This window comes from Panthera leo, chromosome F2 (genome assembly GCF_018350215.1).
Source record: "Panthera leo isolate Ple1 chromosome F2, P.leo_Ple1_pat1.1, whole genome shotgun sequence".
Taxonomy (NCBI): Eukaryota; Metazoa; Chordata; class Mammalia; order Carnivora; family Felidae; genus Panthera; species Panthera leo.
The window spans coordinates 11948981-11975787 of NC_056695.1; the positions used below are offsets into that span (position 1 = coordinate 11948981).

At 42.7% G+C, this 26807-nt stretch overlaps 1 long non-coding RNA gene across 2 annotated transcripts in view; it reads right to left on the reverse strand.

Annotated features, from left to right (window-relative positions):
- The window catches only part of LOC122210657, a 48116-nt gene extending 26111 nt beyond the window's left edge, over positions 1 to 22005 (reverse strand). For both annotated transcript variants that reach the window (XR_006198158.1, XR_006198159.1), the window contains exons 1-2: positions 21800 to 22005; positions 9607 to 9714 (exon numbers count right to left, since the gene is read on the reverse strand). This is a non-coding gene — a long non-coding RNA (uncharacterized LOC122210657). The remainder of the gene's footprint in view (positions 1 to 9606; positions 9715 to 21799) is intronic.
- Positions 22006 to 26807: the final 4802 nt, after the last annotated feature.

The following is a 26807-nucleotide window of genomic DNA, read 5'->3' on the forward strand; positions in this document are numbered from 1 at the left end:
TGCACCCTGTCTCTCTCTCTCTCTCTGTGTGTCTCCAAAGTTTGAAAAACACTGTTGTAAGGAAAGAGGGTAGCTTTGCTCCAGGCCTGAGGGACAAGAACCCATATTGTTATGCCTCAGTCAGAGGGTAAAAATAGGGTGTAGGCTGAGAAAGAAATAGGTCAAGCTTCTCTAAGCCTTAAACTAAAGGAGTGCATATGTGTTCCAGCCCAAGTCACCAAGATAGAAGAGTGTGAGGACAAAAGCCCCAGTGGGTAGTAAAGCACCCTGGGATAAGAGTCACTGGGATTGTCCTCTGGGCTGTGTGTGTCCACTGAAGCACTTGGCTAATGAAGGTTATGAAGACTCGGGGTCCTACAAGCAAGGCTATTCAAAGTCTAGAAGACACCTAGCATAGAGGGACCCTAGTGACATGGAAAAGGAAATATTCGACTCCAGTCTCAGCTAGGTCACTAATGAGTTCAGTCGATCCAAGCAGGTCACGTAATGTCTCATGAGGTGAGGCAGCAGGGTGGGTGGCAAATGAGTGCAGGCTGCCATAACTCAAAGGGCGCTGTCCCTCAGCACAGCGTGAGGGGACTGCTGCAGGTCTAGTGGTGACCGGATCTGCAACAACGACACTGTCCCACCACCTGGGGAGCCTGTGCTTTAAAATCATGACCTAAGTCTGAGCACAGGGCTTTTGGAGATGGTTGTCGATTGCTTATCAATCAACAGGTTGCGGGCAAAGAATACCAGCTTCAATTTCCTCATCTATAATACGGAGCTAATCCTACGGGAGTACATTCTGGCTCAGGGCTGGGCCAGGCGGTCACACGGGGGCCGGCACATGTGATGTCAGAAGTCCCAACTTTGTCTCACTACACCTGCCTGAGTGACACCTGGTGGGACAGAGGTGGGTGGGTCAGAAAAGAATATAGCTATGGAAGCTAGGCAGTCCAATAAGGAAAAGATATACATATACATATACATATACATATACATATACATATACATATACATATACATACAAACATACATATTCATGGATTCAGATGGGTGATACACTCTGACACATTATAATTCCTACCCTCAGAGAGCTCACAGACTGGAAGAGGGAGACCGAGGTGGAATGAATAGCTGAAACACAGCATGCCGTGTGGAACCATGAGCAGGCCATGATCGAGGCAAGAGCACCCAACACCCTACTTACACCCTCCCGTATTTCCCCCTCACTTCCTCTAACACTGGTTCTCATAGGGCCATGCTACACCTTCCCTCCCAGGCGACATTTAGAAATGGGTTGCATAATTTTGGTTGTCAGATGCCTTTGCCTATTAGGGCTGCTATAACAAAATACCCCAGATTGGGTGGCTTACAAACAATGGAAATTCTTCTCTCACAGTTCTGGGAATGGGAAGTCCAAGATCAGGGTGCCAGCATGGTCGGGCCCTCTCCTGGTTGCAGACTTCTCTCTGCATCCCTGAATAGTGAAAGGGGCGAGGGAGCTCTGTAGCGTTACATTCTGATGGAGGAGGTAGAAAGCAGACCAGTAAACAAATAGGTAAACCATATAACATCAGATGGTAGGAGGCACTGTAAGAAAAATTAGGTAGGGAGGGGGGTGACTATTTTCCATGGGACGGTCAGAGAAAGGCTCTCTGCAAACATTTGGATAAAGACGTGTATTAGGTAAGACAGTGAACCATGTACGAGTCGGTGCAAAGAGCCTTTCAGGCAAAAGGAATAGCGGGTGCAAAGTCTCTGAGTCTGGAGTGTGCTTGGCAGCTTGTGGGGACAAGGAGGAGGCTGGAACAGCATAAGCAAGGGGAGAATGACAGGCACTGGAGATGGAGTGTCATCCAGCAGTTGATGACGTAGGACCTTGTAGGTCACAATAAAGACTTTGAGTTTTATGTCAAATATGATGGGAAAGTATTAGAAGACTTTCAGCTGAGAGTGACACAATCTAACTTGCATATATTTTTAAAGTTTGTTTATTTATTCTGAGAGACAGAGAGAAAATTCGAGCAAGGGAGGGGCAGAGAGAGGAGAGAGAGAATCTCAAGCAGCTCCGCACCGCCAGCACAGAGCTGGATGTGGGGCTCTCTCTCACCACCATGAGATCATGACCTGAGCTGGAATCAAGAGTCAGACACTTAACCGACTGAGCCACCCAGGCGTCCTGATCTGACTTATATTTTCAAATGATTAGTTTATGGAAAAGAAACTGAGGGGCAGGAGCGGAATGAGAAAAGAAATTTGAAGGGCCAGAGAACACCCAGCTAGCAGAGCGCAAGTCGTGTGCCTGCATCACGGTTGCCAGGGATGGAAAGAGCAGGAATCGGGTCACCAAAGCGGCGAGCTTTGGCATCTCGTATGACGGCAGAATACCCCCGCAAACAGAAAGGGGGGTCGGATGCTGAAATGACAAGTGTCCACAACACAGTAGACTCAAAGGACTTGGTGAGGCAACGGGGCAGGAGAGAGGAATGTAGGGGGACAGCCAGGGCTCTGGCATCGAGGCTGGGTAGACAGTGGCATTATTTATTCATCAACACTAAGGAAGAGAACTCAGGAGTGTGGCCTAACCAAGAGGTGCAGACGTGGGATCACAGGTATGCAGGTGGTAACTACAGCTGTAATAGTGAAGGAGATCTAACCCCAAAGGGTGGAGGAGGAGGAGAGAAGAGTTCAGAGCTCGGATGCTAGAGAACACCAAAGTTTAAGGTGTGGGCAAAGACAAAGGAGCAGGCAAAGGCAGTAAAAAGAAATGGTTAGAAAAACAGGAGAAACAAACAAACAAGCAAACAAACAAACAAACGAGGGCCTGGTCAATAGCGTCGGTTAAGCATCTGACTCTTGATTTTGGCTCAGGTCTTGATTTCATGGTTCATGAGATCAAGCCTCACTTCAGGGTCTGCGCTGACAGTGTGGAGCCTGCTTAGGATTCTCTCTCTCCCTCTCTCTCACCCACCCCCTTTCTGTCTCCTTCAAAATAAATAATTTTTTTTAAAAATGCTACAGAGACAGGCCCTGTAAGTTGCTATAGCTCCCTGTGTTTCCCGTAATAGAACACTTAACGTGTTTGTTTATGATACTTGTCTGAAAGCCGCCCCCCTTGCCCCCCCCACCCAGTGAACTGTAAATGCCATGAGGCCAGAAATTGTGTCTATTTGGGTCCAGCATTACAGACAAAAGGGCCCAACATGATGCTTGACCCACAGTGGCATTAAATATTTGTTCAATTACCAAATGGACGACTGAGCTGCAAATAAGCAGTCTTCGGCGATCTTTGCCTGAGCACTGGCAGTGCAATGGAGAGATCCCGTCCCACCACAATCAGCTGTAGTACGAATGAGACATGAGAAAATGGAGAAGTCAAGCATCTAACTTTCCTCAGAGGAGGACGGGTAAGCTCAAGGTGCTCTCGTGTTCAGGTTGCTCATGGTTTGCTTTTGTTTCTCTTTGCTTAGGAGAACAGTGGACGTGAGCACATTCCTTCAGCGGGTAAAAGCCTACAGAGGGGGAGGAGTAAAAAAACTGAGGAGAGAGGAAGTCACGAGCAGAGTCCCAGAAAAGACTGGAGGGGTAGGATCAAGAGATCAAACAGAAGGCATGGTGGTGAACTAAAGGAAAAGCAGCTCTGAGGCTTGAGGGAGAGAAGTTTCTGTAGAAGAAGACAAAGGTGAGTTTGTAGATGAGAGTGCAAAAAATAGTGGGAATTCAATTTACCTATGCTTAATTCTATCTATACTGTAGAAGAGAAGGTGCAGGAATTGAGGCTAACTACAAAGTTTATTTTATTTTGGTTTTTTTATTATTATTGATTTTTTTTTGAAGGAGAGGGAGACAGAGCATGAGCAGGGGAGGGGCAGAGAGAGGGAGACAGAATCTGAAACAGGCCCGTGCTCTGAGCTGTCGGCACAGAGCCCGGTGTGAGGCTAGAACTCACGAGCCGCAAGATCATGACCTGAGCTGAAGTCGGACCCTTGACCGACTGAGCCACCCCGGAGCCCCGAAGCTCACCACAAAGTTTAGAGAGACCAGTCCCCACAAGGGACCACTCTCACTTCTGACACCAATTACAAGTATGGAGAGTTCCAAACACCCCTCAAAGCTTCCAATAATTCCACAGATGGACTCACAGAATTCACTGAAAGCTGCTATACTCCTGGTTACAGTTTATTACAACAAAAGGATACAGACTGATATCAGCCAAGGGAAGAGACATGTAGGACAGAGCTGAGGAGAGCTCAAACATGGAAACTTCCCATTGAGAATGTCTTCTTCCCATTGAGGCATGGACAAGTTATACCACCAGCATACACATGTGACAATATGAACAAACTGCAGAGGATCACCTGCCAGGGAAGCTCACCCAAGCCATTGGTATTCGGTTTCATTGGGGTGCCCCCCCCCACATCCTGCCCATGTGGCTGACCTTTAGTCCAGTGCTTCTTGGAGGTCAGGCTATTACCGTTGGTCTCCAGGCCCCTCTAGAGACAAATCGGATATGCCATGGTCCAACACCCCCAACATAAATCATACTGTTAGACTATCTGGTGGCTCAGGCCCCTGGGAAAACAAAGACACTCCCATCAGGTGTGACATTCTAAGGGCCTACAGATCATCTTCCAGTAGCTGAGGGTAAAGGCCAAGCCTCTCTTTGTGTAAAGTAATTCTTCACTATTCCCAAGGCAATTTGCTGATAAAGGGTGAAATGGAAAGAAGGGCAGGAGCTTAAGAAGAGCAATAGGGAATAAAAAGAGAGTCAACGGCCAAGATCACTGCCTAATCACGGAAGGGTGGCCGGACGAGATCATTTGGCTTGGGCAGGAAGGAGTACTGACGTGATCGCATTCAGACGGGTACTTCTCTGAACGCAGCCAACAGGGTGTGCGTCGCGTTTTCGTAAACTGTGGTGTAAACGACATCCCGTGGAGACACGCCAGGGCTGGTGCCTCTAGGTGGCTCACATAATAGGATACCACCTATTCCAGAAGCATGCCTGTTCCATAGTGCACCTGTTCCTCAAGAAACAAGATTCACAGTTTGCCTGCTATAAATGTCAGGCGTAGCCCGTTTAGGTGACTCTCCTAAATCTTACCAACAGAGACTGAGTCACATCAACAAATATGTCTTGGGAACCTACCAAGAGTCGTAGCACACATGCTAGAATCTGCTGACAAAAATGACGATTATAGGACACCTACCCTCAAATAGTTCACAGTCTGGCTAGGAAGAGAGCACAAAAACAACTTGGGGTTTATAAAGAAAGTACAAGGTCTAACTAAAAAGAAAAAAAAGAGGAAAAACTCACTGTGAATGAGGCGTATATATGCTAAGGTTCAGGAAGACGTTCCCAAGACGGTTTTATTCATTACCCCATAGCCAGCTCCTAGCAACGCCTGGCACATGCCAGGCATAAAATACGTGTTTGTTAAATGACCAAATCGACGAGTGAAATATTATTAGGCAATTAACTTAAATATATACACGTATCGAAAATGCTAGTGACAAAGAGGTATAATTTCCTAACCAGGAGTGGTGACACAAGAGTCTGTTCTGATTTGGGGCCAGACTTCCTCCTTCCCCAGCCTGAGTTTTTACAGCTGCGTTCCTCACGAGTCTATTTCTGTTCTATTATCGTTGTACAAGTTTGCACCAGGCAACAAATGCTGAACAGGAAACTTCACTCAGATAAGAGGGATCTGAGGAAAGCCCCTCTATCTACAAATATCTTTTGCCAACGTTTTATGTAGCTGATATGAGAGATTCTATGAGACATCTACTTTTTAAGAAAATGAAGTATTTTTTGCAGATTGTGTATAGCCCCAAAGACGGTTCTGAATATGCAGAAACCCTTTCTTCTGTGGATACAGTATACTTTAACATTGAAGTACGAGAGATCTGCAGTCAGACAGAGTAGGTCTAAATCTTAAATTTGCCACCAAAATAAGAATGACTTTGGAGATGTTATTGGGGTTTTTTAAATATGTGAAATAATAATATAGTATCTATTTTAGCCTTGCGTTCTGCCTCCAATTAAGACTAGAAGAAAAGAGGGGAAAGGCCACTAAAACAATGAGGACATATATTTTTAAAGCAAAAAGCTCTCCATATTTTTTTTTCATTAAAACTACTGAAGTGGGAGGGGCGGCGGCCTGGGTGGCTTGGTTAAGCGTCCAACTCTTAATTTCAGCTCAGGTGAAATTTCACCTCACAGTTGGTGAGATCGAGCCTGGCGTGGGGCTCTGCACTATCAGTGCAGAACCTGTTTGGAATTCTCTCTCTCCCTCTCTCTCTCTGCCCCTCCCCTGCTGTCACTCTCTCTCTCAAAATAAATAAACATTAAAAAAAAAAAAAAAACCAAAAAGCTACTGAAGAGCTGTGAATGAAACAAAGTATAAACTCAATTCCAAAGCAGGGTGACCATTTCTAGGTGAGCCAAGATCGGCTGCTTTCATCCTTGGGTGCATCTGTCAAGCCCACACACAGATAACCAGGGAGGAGCAGGGAGGGGTGTTGCTGGGATGGGGAGACCCTGGCCAAACTCTGATGATCACATGTGATGCTGTGATGGGTTAGAGTCTGGAAGAACTCCAAACTGAGATAGTCTTATTTGGTTTCCATCAGTAGGAAAAGACAGCCCCCAGGATGGAAGAAAATATTTGAAAATTAGATATCTCATCAAAGACGAGTATCAAGTTTATACAAAGAATTCTCGGAGTGCCTGGGTGGCTCAGTTGGTTGAGCATCTGACTCTTGATTTTGGCTCAGATCATGATCCCAGGGTCGTGGAATCGAGCCCTGCATTGGGCTCCACACCGAATGTGGAGCCTGCTTAAGATTCTCCCTCTCTCTCTCTCTCTCTTCCTCTTCCTCCCTCTGCCCACCTCCTTACACTCTGTCTCTAAACAACAACAACAACACAACTCTTAAATCTCAATAATAAAAAGACAGATAATCTGACTGAAATATGGGCAAAGGATTTGAATAGACATTTCCCCAGAGAAGATACACGAAAGCTAGGAAACATGCTAAAAGATGTTCAACATCATTAGTTATTAGGGAAATGAAAATCAAAACCACAATGAGATACTACTTAACTCCCATTAGACTGTCTATTGATCAAAATGACAGATAATTGGATAATTACGTGTGTTGCGAAACATATGGAGAAATTGCTGGTGAGAATTTAAAGTGGTGCAGCTAGTTTGGCAGTTCCCCAAGAAGCAAAACGTAGAGTCAACACATGACCCAGCAGCTCCAATCCTAGATATATACCCAAGAGAGCTGAAAACATACGTCTGCACAAAAACTTACACAAGCCTGTTCATAGCAGTATTATTCATTGTAGCCCCGAAGCATAAGCAATCCAAATGTCCATCAACTAGTGAATCAATAAAAAAATGTGATATGTCCATACAATGAACTTATTATTCAGCCAGTAAAAAAAAAGAATAAAATACTACATTGGATTTCAACGAAATTTAAAACATCTTCTTATAAGACACTATTAAGACAATGAAATGAGGGGCGCCTGGGTGGCTCGGTCAGTTGAGTATCTGACTTTGGCTCAGGTCATGATCTCACAGCTCGTGAGTTCGAGCCCCGCATCGGGCTCTGTGCTGACAGCTCAGAGCCTGGAATCTGCTTCAGATTCTGTGTCTCCCTCTCTCTCTCTCTGCCCCTCCCTTGGTCACACTCTGTCTCTCTCTCTCTCTCTCTCTCTCTCTCTCTCTCAAAGAATAAACATTAAAAAAATTTAAAAAAAGACAATGAAATAAGCCACATGTACACACACACACACACACACACACACACACACACACACACACAGACTCATATCCTGAAGATATGGTACATAAAGAACTCCTGAAAATCCATAAAAAGAAATCGAACAACCAGCAAGATCACATACAAAAGTCTACTATAGACATTGTCAAAAAAAGATATCTGAACGGCCAATAAACATAAAGAAAGGCACTCAACATAAGTTAGCAGGGAAATGCAAATGAAAGTCCCCATGAGATTCTAAATGTTATACACTTAGCAGAAAGGCTAAAATTAGAACGACTGATAACATCAAGGGTCAGCTAGGATGCGGAGGAACTGGAACTCTCACGCACTGTGGTTGGGAGTATAAGATAGTATGACCACTTCAGAAAATTGAAAGTTTCTAATAAAATCAACCAATATCCTATGTCATGGGGCTTATTCGCAAAGCTAAGTCAGATGTAAACACTTGGTTCAGAGTACATTTTTTTTAACGTTTATATATTTATTTGGAGAGAGGGAAAGGGAGGAAGGGGCAGAGAGACATAAGGAGAGAGAGAATCCCAAGCATACTCCACCCTGTCAGTGCAGAGCCCGATGCAGGGCTCAATCTCACAAACCATGAGATCATGACCTGAGCCAAAATCAAGAGTTCGATGCTTAACCAACTGAGCCACCCAGAGGCCCCTCATAGTACATTTTCAATACACATTTACAGTGATAGTAATAAACTACCTTGCATAAATATCTCCTCCAGTTACAACGGGGACTTAACTAACTGCCAGAGCATTGCTATTTAACTATTTCTTGACTGCTAGAGTGGTCTCTACCAGGTCTCTAGTGGGACATTCTCAAATTAGTACCTCATACCAAGTCTACCTGAGTTCAGGTAGGCAATTATGGAAACCGGAACATCTAAATAAATAGAACCCTATCATGCCTGAAGTCAATAAGTCAATTCAATGTATAAAGAAGAATACACATTTTTCTGTCAATCTTGATGCAGTTGTTTTGGTAGATATCAAGTATTTAACTTTCAGAGTGTCTTTATTTGCCAAGAATTGTGCGTAACAGGTATCCAATCCCTGGAGGATGTTACAAGGCTCAGGAATGGGATGAGAGCGTGAAAGTCAGTGACATTTGCTCTAAATGCTACTTGTTAAAAAAGAAAAAAAAAAGTCATATTCACATTTTGATGCATCCAGATGTTCCCCCATTTCAAAACTTCTGCATTGAAATGTCATGTTTTCATTCTAATCCCTTGCTCTGTGAGGTGTTGATAAGCTCCTTTGGATTCTATAAAGATAAGCAAGCTTCGTCCCTGCCACCAAAAGACTTAAAATATAGTAAGGATGTATAGGCAGATATATAATTAACTGTTCTCCCTGGGAATGAAACTCAGAGGACCAACTGAGTCATATGATCCCAGAGAGTCCCATGAGTTCAATAAATATCAAGTCCACCATACATACATGCAAGTTTCCTGGGGCCACTGTGAAGGGGAATGTCACTGTTCTGGCTTGTCTCAGAGGGCTCTGACATCACCAAAATGGCTAATTGCTCAATTTTTAAAGATTCTTTCTAAAATCCCAGAGGTGTAAAGGAATCTATGAACTCCCTGAAACTACATGGAAAAAAATTTTATGTCTTTATATGCATTTTGGCGGGGAGGAAATCTAGAACTTTCATTAGACTGTCACATGGCTCTGGGACTTAAAAAAGATTTCCTCTAAATTTGTTCTAATTACAATTTGAGTTTATCTATGACCTCCCATTACTCACGTAATTGAGAGTTGGCTGTAACTTTAAAGGCAAAAATTGTTAAAATCACAAAGATGAACAAACCGTGTTAACCAGGTGACACGGTTCCATTGGTCACAGACTATGGCTTCCGTATTCCTTGAGGTCTCTGAGTGCGTCAACATAGTCATGATGGATCAGTTTGAAATTGATCTGGAAATGCAAAGTTTAATTGATTTTACTCCTAATTAAGCATCTTAACAGTCATAATTAGATTTTACCTTACATAGTAAATGGCCTAAACCATTTATTAACTGTGTGCTTTGAGCGATTAAACTCTGTGCCTCAATTTCCTCATTTATAAAATAGGAATAGTAATAAAATCCACCACAGACTTGTTACGATAATTGAATGAATTAATATTTGTACAGCACTTAGACTAGTGCCTGGCACAAAGTAGATGGTGTAGAAGTGATGAATAAATAAAATATTTGTCTTTATTTTCAAAGCCTGTGGATTGATTCTAGTCTGCATTGTTAAATATGTGTAATTGAAGTTCTGGAGAACTCTTCAGAACTCTCTGAAGCTTACTTCATATGAAGAGCTTAAATTTAAGATTTCACGTTCAAGGAAGCTTATCTAAAGACTAAGCAGTCCTGGGTGGCTCAGTAGGTGGCTAAGACTAAGCAGTCCTGGGTGGCTCAGTAGGTGGCTCAGTAGGTGGTCCTGGGTGGCCACCTGGGTGGCTCAGTAGGTTAAGTAAGCATCCAACTTCGGTTCAAGTCATGATCCCATGGCTCGTGGGTTCGAGCCTCACGTCGTGCTCTGTGCTGACAGCTCAGAGCCTGGAGCCTGCTTCCGATTCTGTGTCTCCCTCTCTCTCTGGTCCTCCCCCACTCACACTCTGTCTCTCTCTGTCTCTCAAAAATAAACAAACATTAAAAAAAACTAAGTAGTCCATCCATTTCTTAGATTGTCCAAAATATGTCTCTGAGCTACAATCGGTCCCCACTGAGATGTATATGTTGTCATACGGTCTTGGCACTTAATAGAATCGCTTTTACTGAATTCTGCTTGTCCCCTGCCACTACCTTGCCAAAAGAGACCCTTTAAGAAAGTTATTCAGATTGTCCCTATGTGTTTACTAAGGATGTTACAAGAGACACTGTTGCCACCACACCCAGAGCCCTTCACCAGGCTAGTGCGTCCTCCAATGCATTCCATCCCCAGCTGCTGTGCTTGTCAAAACCCTTCTCCAGAAAAGCGTTCTCAACCAGCAGGTTAGAACTGTCTGGGGGATGGCAGACTACGCTCCACTCCAGTGGCAGACCATAGCCCATGACTGACTAATGTAAAGCTACAAAAGCCAGGCGGACAACCCGTGATGCCTCTAAGGCTCCAGAGCCCCTTATGAGACCAGGCTGTCTTCAGTTGAAACCACACGTTTGCCAGGATTCTTCCTCTGCTTCCCTCACCTCCTTCCAGCTTTTTCCTGAGAACACTCCCTCCCTAAATGATTCGTGTGGGAAACGCCATCTTGGATTCCACCTCCAAGGAACCCAAGCTAAGACAGCCATTAAATCAGATAGTAATGCTGTATGCTGGGGGTGAGGGTGAGATTTTTCTCTCAGGCTTCAATGCTAGGAAAAATTATGTTCCTTCAAAGTAAGTTCTTCATTTTTATCTTATTAACCCTATCAGTCTCCTGAGAGTGCTCTCCTCTTTATTTTGTTTGCCATGAATCAGAACCAAATTTTCTATCCATTTCTATTATGGACCTGTACTGCATTACCTATTTTTGTTTTGTTTTGTTTTGTTTTGTTTTGTTTTGTTTTGTTTTGTTTTGTTTTGTTTTACACTGCCTATTTTTTAAATTTAGGCTCCACACCCAGCCTGGAGCCTGACGTGGGGCTTAAACTCACAACCCTAAGATCAAGACCTGAGATGAGATCAAGAATTAGACGTTTAACTGACTGAGCCACCCAGGTGCCCCTACACTGCTTTTTTCTTTTTTTTTTTTAGTAGTTTAAAAATGTTTATTTTTGACAGAGAGAGAAAGAGAGAGAACGAGCAGGGGAGGGGCAGAGAGAGAGGAAGACGGAGAATCCAAGCAGGCTCTGCACTGCCAGCGCAAAGCCCAACATGGCACTTGAACCCACAAACCATGAGATCATGACCTGAGCCAAAGTGGGACACCCAACCACCACCCAGGCACCCCCCTCCACTGCCTATTTTTGAATGACAACTTCACCCTTAGCTTTATTTCACCATTTTACTTTTTTTCTTTTTCTTTTTCTTTCTTTCTTCTTTCTTTCTTTCTTTCTTTCTTTTTTTCCCCCCATAATCAATCAATCATTATGTGCTTTGGAACTAGGTGGAATATAAACTTTAAAAGAAGTCACAGTTTCCCTAATCCTTCTTTTGCAATCTATATTCGACACCACTGGTTAGTGACTTGTCCAAGGTAAATTAACAGTGAGTGGTTGAGCCAGGAGGAGACTCATAACTGAACTTCTAGAACAGTGTTCTTTCTTTTTTTTTTCCTCCAGCTTTATTGAGGCATAATTGACAAATAAAATTGTAAGATTTTTTTTTTTAACGTTTATTTATTTTTGAGACAGAGAGAGACAGAGCATGAACGGGGGAGGGTCAGAGAGAGGGAGACACAGAATCTGAAACAGGCCCCAGGCTCTGAGCCGTCAGCACAGAGCCCCACGCGGGGCTCGAACTCACGGAACGTGAGATCATGACCTGAGCCGAAGTCGGATGCTTAACCGACTGAGCCACCCAGGCGCCCCAAAATTGTAAGATATTTAAAGTATACCATCATGATGATTTGATACAGTATCCATTGTGAAAGGATTCTGCCCATCTAGTTAATTAACATATCACCATGTCTATATGAATACATATATATACAGATATATGTTTGTATGGGAGAACATTTAATTCCTAGTCTCTTAGCAAATTTTTAAAAAAATTTTTTTTAACGTTTATTCATTTTTGAGACAGAGAGAGACAGAGCATGAATAGGGGGAGTTCAGAGAGAGAGGGAGACACAGAATCTGAAACAGGCTCCAGGCTCTGAGCTGTCAGCACAGAGCCCAACGCGGGGCTCAAACTCATGGACCGTGAGATCATGACCTGAGCTGAAGTCGGACGCCCAACTGACTGAGCCACCCAGGCGCCCCTTAGCAAATTTCAATTATACAATACAGTGCTATCAACTGTAGTCACTATGTTATACAACAGATCTTCAGACCCTATTTAGAACAATGCTCTTTCCACCATGATTAATGCATTCATTTATTCAACAGGCACAAGCATATATCTATACTATATGCTGGGTTCCATGCTAGATACCCAAAGTATAAAAGTGAAAAATTAATTCCCAATCTAATAGAAAATTATTTGCCATTTATTTACATGCTGCACATGTAAATAAATAAATGCAAAAAATATTCCAGGTGCCATGATCAAAGCAAGAGCAAGACTGGGGAAAATGTATTTTACCTGGGAAAATCGCAAAGGGCTTAGCAGCAGAGATGATTCTTGAGTGACCTTGAGTGATCACTGGCTGGATATTCTGGGTGAGGATGGCAGAGAACACATTCTGGGGGATAGATTAGTTTAACAGTATACTAAATACGCAAAAAATAGCCTGATGGGCCTAAGTAGCTACAGATACCTGGGTATAGCCAGAGCCTATCTGGGAAGGGAGGTAGTGTGTTGACGTAGAGCCGGGCTAGGCACAGAGCGTTTCTGTATCATCCTGTGAATTAAGACTCTGTCCCGTGAGAAGGAGGAGCAATTAAAGGGATTAAGAATGATCAGATTGGCATTTTAGAAAATGGATCTGGCAAAGCAGTGGGAGTTGGACTGGGAGAGTAGAGGGCAAAAGACAAGAGGTGGAGTTAATTGCAACTATTCCAGAGGGTGGGGTGGTTCAGATCATGGAGCTGGCAGTGGGGTGGACAGGTAGAGAAGATGTGAAGGTAGTAAGATGGTGGAGAAGCAGGAGAAACGAGTTCAAGTTCGGGAAGGTTCCCAGCTTTCTCCTTTGAGTGAGTGGATGGATGTAGATATCAGTCACTAAAATGAGAACTGGTGGGGCACCTGGGTGGCTCAGTCGGTTAAGCGTCCGACTTCGGCTCAAGTCATGATCTCACGGTTTGTGAGTTCGAGCCCCGCATTGGGCTCTGTGCTGACAGCTCAGAGTCTGGAGCCTGCTTCAGATTCTGTGTCTCCCTCTCTCTCTCTCTGTCCCTTCCCCACTCACACTGTCTCTCTCTCTCTCTCTCTCTCAAAAATAAATAAACATTAAAAAAAAGAAGTATAAATAGTACCAATTCTTGTATTAAAAATTTTCAGTAGGATCATACCATTTGACCAAGCTATTCTACTTCTTTAAAATTACACGAAGGAATTGAAAATATATCTATACCAAGATTTAGCTGTAAGATGTTCATTCGAATGTGGTTTTCAATGTTTTTATTCTTTAAAGAATTTAAATGTATAATAATACAGTATTAAGGAAAGCAGTTATGTCCTATCTAGGTCAGATTTACAGTGAAGGTAACGAAAGTGAAGCTTTGGGCCCCTCATTTCCTCCTTTATAACACTGGGAAAGGTCCTTATAGCTTTGGATGAATAATTTTATGGTTTTTTCCTTAAATAGGGCTCTCTAAATTGTATGCTGTAGGCCCCTCCAAACCCAGATCTCCTTTGGGTGTATTCATGTAGTTATAAAAATAAACTTGCAATTTTCCCCCAGATGGGCAAATTATTTGAATGGGCATTTCATCATAAAAGAAATATCAATGATGGGGCAGGGGGGTGGGGTGCCTGGGTGGCTCAGTCTGTTAAGCGTCCAACTTCAGCTCAGGTCATGATCTCGTAGTCCATGAGTTTGAGCCCTGCACTGGGCTCTGTGCTGACAGCTTGGAGCCTGGAGTCTGCTTCAAATTCTGTGTCTCCCTCCCTTTCTGTCCTTCCCCTGCTCGAGCTGTGATTCTCTCTCTCAAAAATAAATAAACATTAAAAAAAAAAAGTTTTGGGAATGCAAGCTGATGCAGCCACTCTGGAAAACAGTATGGAAGTTCCTCAAAAAACTAAAACTAGAACTACCCTACGACCCAGCAATTGCACTACTAGGCATTTATCCACGGGATACAGGTGTGCTTTTTTGAAGGGACACGTGCACCCCCATGTTTATAGCAGCACTATCGACAATAGCCAAAGTATGGAAAGAGCCCAAATGTCCATCAATGGATGAATGGATAAAGAAGATGTGGTATATATATACAATGGGGTCTTACTTGGCAATCAAAAAGAATGAAATCTGGCCATTTGCAACTACTGGAGGGAACTGGAGGGTATTATGCTAAGTGAAATTAGTCAGAGAAAGACAAAAATCATATGACTTCATTCATATGACGACTTTAAGAGACAAAACAGATGAACATAAAGGAAGGGAAAGAAAAATAATATAAAAACAGGGAGGGGGACAAAACAGAAGAGACTCATAAATATGGAGACCAAACTGAAGGTTACGGGAGGGGTTGTGGGAGGGGGGATGGGCTAAATGGGTGAGGGGCATTAAGGAATCTACTCCTGAAATCATCGTTGCACTATATGCTAACTAATTTGGATGTAAATTAAAAAAGAAAAAAATAGAAACAAAGGAGAGAAAAACGTATTGGAAAAAAAAGTTTAAAAAAGAGATACTGATGGTCAAGGAAATGCAAAATACAATCACAGTAAGATACCACTTCTCACCTTCTAGAATGGCTACATTTTTTTTAATGCTATGAGAATGCAGAGCAAACAGAGCTCTTGTACCTTCCTGGTGGGAATGCAAAATGGTAGCACGACTTCGTATACCAGTTCGTCAGCTTCTTATAGAGTGAAATGTATACCTGCCATATGACTCAGCAACCTCACTCCTAAGAATTTATCTAAGATAAATGAAGATGTGGGTTCACACAAAGACCTTCACGAGAATGTTTACAGAAGCTTTATAAAAGATCACCGAAAACTAGAAACAACTCAGATGTCTATCAACAGGTGAATGGATGAATAATCGTCGTATACTCACACAATGGAATACTACTCAACAATAAATAGAAACTGGTGATGCATTCAACAGCATGAATGAATCTCAAAGGCCTTATTTTAAGTGAAATAAAAGGCTATGTTCTGTAGGATTCCATTTATATGACATTATGGAAAAAAAGCAGGCTATAGGAATAGAAATCAGATCTGTAGTTGCCAGACTGGGGTTGAGAAAGGAAACGTGGGGATGACAGAAATGTTCTGTATCTTGGTTTTGTGGGGCTTGCATGACTGTATATAGTTTTCAAAATCATCAAACTAAGCACTTAAAAAGGGTTTTACTGCATGTAAATTATACCTCAATAAATCTGACCTAAAAAATTGAAGTTATAGAAAAATATTTAATGACAAGGAATGGTTGTCACTGAGTATTAATAAGAAAGCGGATTATAAAATAAACTGTATTAGTTTTTAAATTTTTTTTTAATGTTTATTTATTTTTGAGACAGAGAGAGACAGAGCGTGAACAGGGGAGGGTCAGAGAGAGGGAGACACAGAATCTGAAACAGCTTCCAGGCTCTGAGCTGTCAGCACAGAGCCCGACGCAGGGCTCGAACTCACGGACCGCGAGATCACAACATGAGCCGAAGTTGGACGCTTAACCGACTGAGCCAGCCAGGCGCCCCCTGTATTAGTTTTTATAAATCAAGCATTTTGTGCATAGAGAGATAATACATAATACATTGAACAGAAGAACATATACCAACATTTCAACTACAGTTGTTTTTGAGGCATTGATTAATGAGTGAATTTTAATTTTATATTTTTGGTTATGTGCATTTTCTAAATTTTCTTCAATAAGTATATATCTCATGTGGTTTTTTTTAAAGAGGATTTTTGTTGATGGTGATGGGTTAAAGGTTTTTAAAAACCGAATCGGGGCGGAGGGGGGGTTATCCAGATACAGATTCTAGCCTATTCTGATAGGCTTTGCTATTTAGGGAGAAAGTTATCAGAAAGGAACTGAGTTCAAGGATAGGATTTTTTTGTTTTGTTTTGCTTCTTCTTTTAAGCTGATTCTTTTCCCGTCAGGAAAGAGTGTGAACAAGACACCTGTGCAGTCAAGCGCTGACATGACACTCCTTGAGAGACACAGTCATGGAGCAGTGTTAGGAGCAAATCCCAATTTTATGCTCAAAAGCCTCAATGACTCTCCTCTTTCTGAATGAAGCTTTCCATGATGCTACCCCAAATTTTCATTCAATCTTTTTCCCTGGTACCCACTTTCACATACTCCATGCCCTAGCAAAGGGTTTACTCACTATTCCCAGCCACAGCCTGAACTTCCCTGATCCATGCCTCTGCTCTGTCCCTTCTGTCTAGAATGCTTATCCCTCTCTTGCCTCCACTGGGAAACAACAGTTAATTCCCTGCACGCTGAAATAAGCCTGTTCTTCATTGACACTCTCATCTAGGTATACTGTCTTGTCAGTTGTCTGTGACTCCTCTCTCCCTCATTGATCTTAACTCCTTAGGCTCTATAACATGGAACACAGTGCTTTATAAATGTTTGCTAAGTGTTGTTGAAGATGGCACCAGATTGAAGGTGCCAAATTTTGGAACATCCATAAATTGGAAATACTTGTACAGTGGACTGATTACTATGATCTGTCCCAGATTTGGACCGGTTATAAGGAAGAAGCCACATCAATGGCCCATATCAGCACATAAGTCCTTGCACCTTGAACCTAGTAAGTGATATGACACAGAAATGGGCTTCTAACACAAAACTCAAGTATAAATATAGCAAAGTTAACAAAACTTGTTGTATAAGTAAAACAAAATTAGGATTCATTGAAACTATACATAGTCAATTTTTTTTCTTTTTTTTAAGCAAATGGATCTTTCAGATCTGAATCGGTTTTTAAGTACATTTTCAGGGACAACTAACAGCTTATTTTTATGATTGAATGTCCTATCTACGTGCTCTGTGAGAAAGGGTCTAGCTGGACATGGTTTTTTAAAGAATAGGTGCTATGGATCATGAATTGGCCAATTGAGTTGTTCATTTCTTAACTATAAAAGTGTAATTATGATAAAATGCAATTAATAGAAACATGCAAACTATATCTATGCTTCTTATAGCTGAATGACCTGGAAATCACTAAATGCACATTCTACGGTGAAATATTTTAAAGGTTCACGTAAATCATTCTTATTCATACAGCTAGTCAGCCTTCCCATATCTGTTGGGCATTTGGGGGTTCCACTGCCTACTACCTGGGTCATTCTGGAAATGTAGAGGTTGCCATGAATGTGTTACAGTTGGATGGAAGCAGGAGACTCTCCAGGAAGGAAAACAAGGAAGACTCAGCCAGCTCTAGGATAAAAACCATGGTTGGGTGGGAGCCCTAATAAAGGCACAGAGCCTGTTGAGACACCTACCTCAGGTGCTGTACATGTTTCTTAGCTATATGAATTAGAAGATTAGAGTAACCTTCTTTGGAGATTTGGGGAATCATCAGCCTGATCAATCAGCCATTTGGTGGTGATTGAAGTCATAAAAGTAGATATGATCATCAAGGGTAAGTGAGTAGAAAGAGGGAGAAGGGGGCAGGATGTTCAAGTGGTAGTAGGGGAAAGAAGATAGCAATGAAAAAGGCTAAAGAAAACGAGTCAGAGATCAAAGAAAAACCAGGGGACGTGTCATATCATTTGTGGTGAACAGTACCAAATGCCAAAGAGAAGATGAGGCAGGTTGAAAAGGGCCACAAATTATTTATGATGCTCCTTCTACTCAGAAGTAGGGTTCTGTGTACCCCCCGCCTTCAATCTGGGTGGGTTTTGTGACTATTTCCCCAAATGAATACAATGGAAGTGGTGCTGTGCCCGTTTTCTGGCCTCGATTTTAAGAGACGAGCAGCTTCCAATTCCTGTCTCTTGCAATGCTCCTTCAGGGAAAAGCCAACCACCGTGCAAGAAGTCTGACTTCCCTGAGATCACCGCACCGTGAGAAAGCCCAAGTTAGCCAAAAAGAGAAATGTCCAGCCAGCCTTGGCTGCTCTACCCATCCTAGCCCAGGCTCCATCTGCCCAGCCACAGCTGCCATTCTCCCTGCACCTGCACCAGAGACCTCAGGTGAGGACCGCTCAGCTGAGCTCAGTCAACCTACAGAGCTGTGAAAAATCGTGATTTTTAAATTTGTGTTTGTATTGGGGCGCCTGGGTGGCTCAGTCGGTTTGCGACTGCGACTTTGGCTCAGGTCACGATCTCACAGTTCGTGAGTTCGGGCCCCAAGTCAGGCTCTGTGCTGACAGCTCAGAGCCTGGAGCCTGCTTCGGATTCTGTGTCTCCCTTTCTCTCTGCCCCTCTCCCACTCGTACTCTGTCTCTCTCTGTCTCTCAAAAAATGAATAGACATTAAAAAATTTTTTAAAAATAAATTTGTGTTTGAATGGTTTATTATACAGTGTTTCATTTCAATTCCAGCTGGTATACTGACACTATCCATCCAGAGAGAGCATAGACCCCAAAGGTTAAGGGCAAAGTCCTCCACAAGACAGCCCTCACTTCAGATGCTAGCTACAAGTCTCAAGAGGTCCCCAGGCCACACTCACTGCTGAATAACTGAATACAAATTCAAAGGTTCTCACGACCCCCTCAGGTTCAGTAATTCACTAGAGTGACTCACAGCACTCAGGAAAGTGCTATATTTATTATTACAGTTTTATTATAATGGATACACATAGTACAAGGTGTGGGAGGGTTCCAAATGCAAGCTTCTATGTCCTGTCTCCATGGAATGAGGGCACATCACCCTCCTGGCATCTTAATATGTCCACCAACCAGTAAACTCCTCCAAACTCTGTGTCCAGAGGTTTTATTGGGGTTTCATTACACAGGCAAGATTGATTAAATCACCGACCACGTGTCTGAATTCAATCTCCAGCTCCCCTCCCTAGAGGCTGCTGAATGCCCTAGCCCTCTAATCATGTGGTTGCTCTTTCTGGTGACAAGCTCCCATCCAGAAGCTCTCTATGGTCTGACCATGACTCATTTCATTAGCAGAACAAAGACAGCCCTATCACACAGGAAATTCCAAGGATTTGTGAAGCTCCATGCTGGGAACCTGAGACAAAAACCAAATTTGTTATTATACCACACACAGCAATAAATAACTAGAACAGAAGTCAAGTAAATTAAGAACGGAAACATATCCACTGGATTTTGTGGTGTCTACATTAAGCAGAATTATAGGCTAACAGGACGGAGCCAGTGGGAGGCAAGACCTATTTTTTTGTTACCTGCAGCCCAAACCGTCCTAGTACAATGCAAAGATAAACATGTACGTATATATGCACATGCATATATACCATACACATGCATGTATATAAAAGCCAAGAATACTTTAGGAGCTACATAGTGGGAAAATACAGGCATACAACAAAAATTGCTAGGGGAGTCAAGTAATATTTACATTTTATCTTGAAGGATCAGTAGGATTTCTTCAGATAGAGAAGTCAGAGAAGCATGATGGAGATAATCTGGGAAGTGCAATAATGCTGAATAGTTACAGAAGATGGAATATTCTAGAATCAGTGAGAAGTTCAATATTGCTGAAGCATTGTCTAGAAGTGAGGGAGCCAGTGATGGAAAACTGGGAATGAGGGAGGAGCTCTCAACAAAAGTTTGTAAATGCAGTTTACAACCTGATTCTGATAGGTTTAGTGGACCACAAGGGATTTAGACCCGCATATAGGTAATACGTAGCTGTTCTCGATTTTTTTTTTACTGCGATCAAATACACATAAACATAAAATACACATAACATAAAATACACATAACATAAAATTTCCCATTTTTAACCAGGTGTCAGATTTTAAACATAGATGTCACATACTCAAATCTGATAAGCTATTAAATGAATCTCAAGATACTATTATTATATTTTGAAAACAATTTTAAATGTGTATTTATTTTAAGGGAGAGAGTGAGAGAGAGCACGTGCATACTAGCAGGGGAGGGGCAGAGAGAGAGGGAAAGAGAGCATCCCAAGCAGGCTCCACAGTATCAGCGCAGAGCCTGATGTGGGGCTCGAACTCAGGAACCGTGAGATCATGACCTGAGCTGAAATCAAGATTGGATGCTCGGCTGACTGAGCCGCCCCGGGACCCCTCAAGATAATATTATTAAAACGAATAATAACATAGTGTGATTTTTTTTTAATGAAAATACTGAAAGAAAACTTAGAATGAACAGCTCAGCGGTTCATGGGATATATACATATATATACACACACACACACACACACACACACATATATATATATATATATATATATATATATATACACACACATATATATGTGGGGATGTATATTGCCAAGAGCCCTTCAGGGATGGATGAGCTGCCCAGCTGCGGGTTGTGCAGTCATCAGATGGCCTCCAGCTGTCAGTCACTTCGGAGCTGGTCTCAGCTGCCGAGAGCCATCCTGCCCGAGGACATGCACTCCCTGGGTATATTATTCTCAAGGGAAACACAACCAGTAGAATTCATACATATATATATATATATATATATATATATATATATATATATATATATGTATGTATGTATATGTATATATATCCCTCTTTTTTTCATTCTATTCAGGCCATCAGCTGACGAGATGATGGCACTCAGCCACTCACACGGAGGAGGACAGTCTGCTTCACTCACTCTACCAATTCAAATACTAATCTCATCCAGAAACACTCCCACAGACGCAGCCAGAAATAACATTTAGTCAAATACCGGGACACCCCATATCCCAGTCAAGTTAACACAAAAACTAACCATCAAGTCAGGGCAGCCTGCTTCCTGGGCCTGGTGAGGCAGAGGCATAAGGCCCAGCCTTCCGCCTGAAGGGGGACAAATTTGTTCCAGAGCTCCCGCAGGGTAGCTGAGGCCTGCAATGCAGCATAGCCTCTCCACCTGCTAGTACGGCTTTCCCCACTTTCTTTCATGAGTGTTGATCCCTAGTAAATATCTTGCCCCTCAAACTGGGTCTCTGTGTCTTCTCCCAAAGACCTTTTCTCCACGTCTGCCTGACCTGTGACAGCGGGGCACTAGTCAAAGGACATGGATTTTGATGACAGATCGACCTAGGTTCAAAGCCCACTCTGCTACTTATTAGCTGTGTGATCTTGGATAAGTACTCCAACCTTAGTTTTCTCATCTGTGAAAGGTGAATGAAACCTACCCACCTTGCAGGGTTGTCATAGGAATTAGAAATAATATATGTGATGTCTGTGGTACATGGATGGAACTCAGTAAATAGAGCTCATGTTGTTTCACAGAAGACACTATTGGGTGTCTGCTCCGGACACATAGAGATTCCTCCATTCAGAGTGAGTGCCCGGCAAGAGGTTCCTGAAGGTTCCTTGCAGGATCTGATGCCCATGAACAACACTGGGGCCTGCAAGCAATGAGAGGTTAGCAGGGATGGTGCATCAGAATCCAGGGGTCACATGTTAAGTTCTCCAAATAGTTCTTGAAATCCCTCTCACTGGACTGGAGGTGAGAGAGAAGCACCCCTGACCCCTCAGCCAAGAAGGGGAGGGAGCACAGAACACCTGCAACTGTCTCCAGAATGGTATGGAGGCGGGTAATCAACTAGCAATGGTCAGGTCACCCGTGGACCAATCTCTTTTGCAAGCCCTGCATGGTGGCACCTGTGGTTAAGTTCTCAGTCACTTGAGTCTCTTCAAAACCTTTAAAGTGCCAAAAATAAAGTAAAATTAAATTTAAAAATTAAAAATAAAGTGCATTTAACGGCGTGTTCCACAGTGGTTAGTAAAACCCCAAAATATCCCTGTTTTCGTGGGTCTTGGAGTTTGTTGAGAGAGAGATTACAATAACACATCCAAATATATAATTGTAGGGGCGCCAGGGTGGCTCAGTCGGTTAAGCGTTGGACTTCGGCTCAGGTCATCTTCTGGCGGTTTGTGGGTTCGAGCCCCACATCATGCTCTGTGCTTACAGCTCAGAGCCTGGAGCCTGCTTCAGATTCTGTGTCTCCCTCTCTCTTTCTACCCTTCCCCCACTCCTGCTCTGCCTCTCTCTCTCACTCTCTCTCTCAAAAATAAACATTAAAAGAATTTAAAAAACATGTCCAAATATATAATTATAAACAATGATGAGTACTAAGAAGGAAAGGTTCACTGGATGGGTTAGATTTGGGTGGCCCTCAAGGAATCATCCCTCCTGGTATTCTTCCCTGTGTACCATCCCCTTCCATGTTGACATTGGTTTAGCCATGTAACTATTGGGATATTACAAACATAACAACTCCAGCTAAACTCCCAGCAGGTGGCCAGCATGATATGCCAGGCTTGTGACCTTCCAGCTACCTTAGCACCTCAGTAAAGACCATGGGAAGCAGAAGAACCACCTGATCAAACGAATCATGGTAAATAATACCATTAGTATTTAAACCATTGAATTTCAGGGTGGTGGGGGGGGGGGGTTGGTTAGTGACACGGCAATAGATAACAAAAACACAAAGCTATGAAAACAATAACAAAAGGCCCTATCTAGTCTGGAAAATTGAGAGGCTTTCCAGAAAAACTGATGATTTACATGGACTCCAAAAGAAAAGTAAGGGTTACCTTCCAAACAGGGAGAACAGAATGCACAAAAGCCTGTGTTTGAAGGCAAGAAGATGCAGTAGAATGAGGGTCATTATGATGTGAAATTTTGGGGCCCCAGAGCAAATGTTCAAGGAAGAATTCTTGAGATGTCTTTGGTGCAAAAAAGGTGATTTTATCAAAGCACCGGGACAGGACCTTGGGCAGAAAGAGCTGCACTGGGGTGGTGAGGAGTGACTGATTATATACTTTCAGGTTGGGAAGGGCTTAGCATAAGTCTGTTAGGAATCTGGAAGTAAGGTTTCCAGGACCTTGAAGGGTCATTTACTACTATCTAGCAAACCTTATCCATGAGACCCTTCAAATGTATATCAGGGGGCCATACGCTTACAGGATGATTGCTAACATCTAGGGGGTGTAGAGATAAAGGAAGTTTCCAAAGGGATTTTTATATGTTAAAGAAGATTTACAGGATCCTGTAGGTCTGGATAATGCCAAGTTAAGGTTGCCTTTTGACCCTAGCAAAGTAGTAACATTGAGGCAGTTGAGTTCCTGGAGGAAGGTCACTCAGCCTGTCTCAAGTACGTGCCAACGGGCTGTAAGTTATAAGGAAGTTTAACTTTTAATTAATTGGTTGTCATTAATTGTCATTAATTCCTTATATATAGGATATATACACATATATATGTGTAGATATATACACATACACACACATATGTGTGTATATATATATATATACACACACACATATGTATGTATATATATACATATATATGTGTATATATATGTACATATGTGTGTGTGTATATATATATATATATATATTTTTTTTTTTTTTTTTTTTTTAAGTAGGCTCTATGCCCAGCATGGAGCCCAATGCAGGGCTTGAACTCACACACGACTCTGAGATCAAGACCTGAGCTGAAATCAAAAGTTGAATGCTTTACCGACTGAGCCACCTAGGAACCCTTTTTTCTGTATTTCTTCTGTCTTTGTTCTCCACATCAATTATACATCTTCACCTAATGATGAAACATATGAAAATATGTGTGCATATTTTATTTATTTTATATAACAATAGTATACTTAAGGAGGAAATGAAAGCCCAAAGCTAAAACTGATATGTCTATTCATGCTTATTAATACAGATTTGCTATTGTGAACCATCTGTGACATGAACACATTGTACAGGGACCATCTGTAATGTTCCTGATCTAATGGTTTCAATGATGGCTCAGGCTCTCATTAGAAGATATTAGCGCCTCAAAAAACATTTGTTGGAAACAGCAAAGTGCTGATCCCTTCAGATATTATCAGGTGGCTAAACCGTAAACTAATGCACTGAAAAACAGGAAGGAAGGAAACATGCACCGAGTCCCTTCTGCGGGCCAGGATATTTAAGACTCTTTGTATCCATTCTCTCATTAATCCACTGACTAATCTGTGAGGAAGCTATTCTATTTTTTCTCATTAAAGAAAATAAGGCTTTTAAAGGTTCATTAAGTTGTCCAAGATCACACCGCTGCAAAGAGGTAGAGACAGGATTTGAACCCCCGGCTCTTGGCTTCTGAGGTCTGTGATACTTATAGTAGCTGTTGTTGGTTGCCTCCCCTGTACCTGCTCGCCCCCCTCCTTCCAGATTCTTGTTCAGATATCCCTATCCTCCTAGGGTGTTTTCCAACCCCACCAAGTAATTCTCCAATTCTCAGCAGACATCAACTGGGTACCCTAAAATTTTAACTCAATTCTACCATTACTTGGAGATACCATCAGATCTCACAGTTTGAGGCTTCAGACCCATGACACTGCCCCCACTTTAGACACCAACTGCAAGTCCCAGGAGCCACCTCTATTGCTGACTGCCCAGGACCCCCTCTTCAGGTCTGATAATTTGCTAGAAGTCCTCACAAAGCCCAGGGAAACATTCACTGGCATTTGCCCTTTTATTATAAAAGGATACTACTTGGGAACAGCCAATTGAAAGAGAAGCACTTTCAGGAAGTACCAGCCTCCCAGCACCTCCATGTGTTCACCAACCCAGCAGCCCCTCAGATTTCTCCTTATTCAACTCACAGCACATTGACAAGTCCTTGAGACAGGCTAAGTGACCTTCCTCCACGAACTCAACTGCCTCAATGTTAATACTTTTGCTAGGGTCAAAAGGCAACCTTAGCTTGACATTAGCTGGACCTCCAGGATCCTGAAAGTCTTCATTAACATATAAAAATCTCCTTGGAAATTTCCTTTGTCTCTCTACACCCCAAGATAGAGATTAGCAATCATCCTCCAAGCATATGGCCCACTGACATACATCTGAAGGGTCTCATGGTGAAGATTTTACTAGACAGTAGTAAATGACCCCCCAAGGTCTTAGAAACCTTGCTTCTTAATCCCTTAGACACTTACTCTACCCCTAACCCCCTCCCAAGTTGGAAGTATATAATCAGTCACTCCCGGGCCCCTGGGTGACTCAGTGGATTAAGCGTCCTGCTCTTGATTTGGGTTCACGTCATGATCTCAGCTCAGGTCACGATCTCATGGTTCATGAATTCAAGCCCTGTGTTGTGCTCCATGGTGACAGCTTGGGGCCTGCTTGGGATTCTCTCTCTCTCTCTCTCTCTCTCTCTCTCTCTCTGCCTTCCCCACTGACTCACATTCTATCTCTCAAAATAAGTAAGCAAATAATTGTAATTTTTTTTTTAAATCAGTCACTCCTCACAGCCTCAGTGCACCTCTTTCTGCCCACGGGTCCTGCCCACCACCCTTTTTTGCACAGAAGGCATCTCAAGAATTCTTTATTGAACATTTGCTCCAGGACCACAAAATTTCACATCAATTAGCATTATCAAGTGTAATAAAAGGAGCTCCTTATGAAAAACAAAAGATACTCCTGTTGCTCACAAAATTCCGAGTGTTTTAGGAGCTCTGTGCCAGGAATCAGGGACAAGGACCAAATATATGTTTTATTGTACCACACCTCCCTATGAAGCCAGTGAAATTCAAGGGTGGGTCTCTTTGTCTACAGAAGGATTTCTTAGCAGCAGGGCACAATTACCATTTCAGGCTGGCCAGCTGTTCACTCTGCAGGACTACGCCATCTATCTTAGCATGTTTTACATCTCTGGCTTCTGCTGGAAAGCATTCTGACAACTCATAATATCCGACATACACTTGCCTGTGTCAATGCTCTGCTTGAGAATGGCGGCATCTTAGGGAGTGCGGTGCCTTGGGCTGGTAATGGTTCAGGAACTTACCCAGTGGTTGGTAAGCCAACGGCGGAATGAAATTTCTCTGTCACAGGGAATGGTCCAGGAATGGGAACGCAATTTGGGCCAATGGGCTGTAGGGGGAGGCCTGCTAGTGAGTTCTCTGAAAAGAACACACCTGGAGGAAACAACTTGTTTGCCCTGGAACTTTCCCTGTATGGTGGTGCACCCTGGACCTCCTCAGCCACGCAGCTGCCAACCTGAAGCCAAATCCTAGAGGCAAGCAGAGCTGAAAGGCTCTTAAAAAGGCAGCTATGCTACAGCTGACCGCTCACTTATCTCTGGACTTTCTCAGTTGAGTTAACCACTAAATCACCTTTATTCCTCAGGCCAACAAAGTTAAACAATAAATCCCAAAT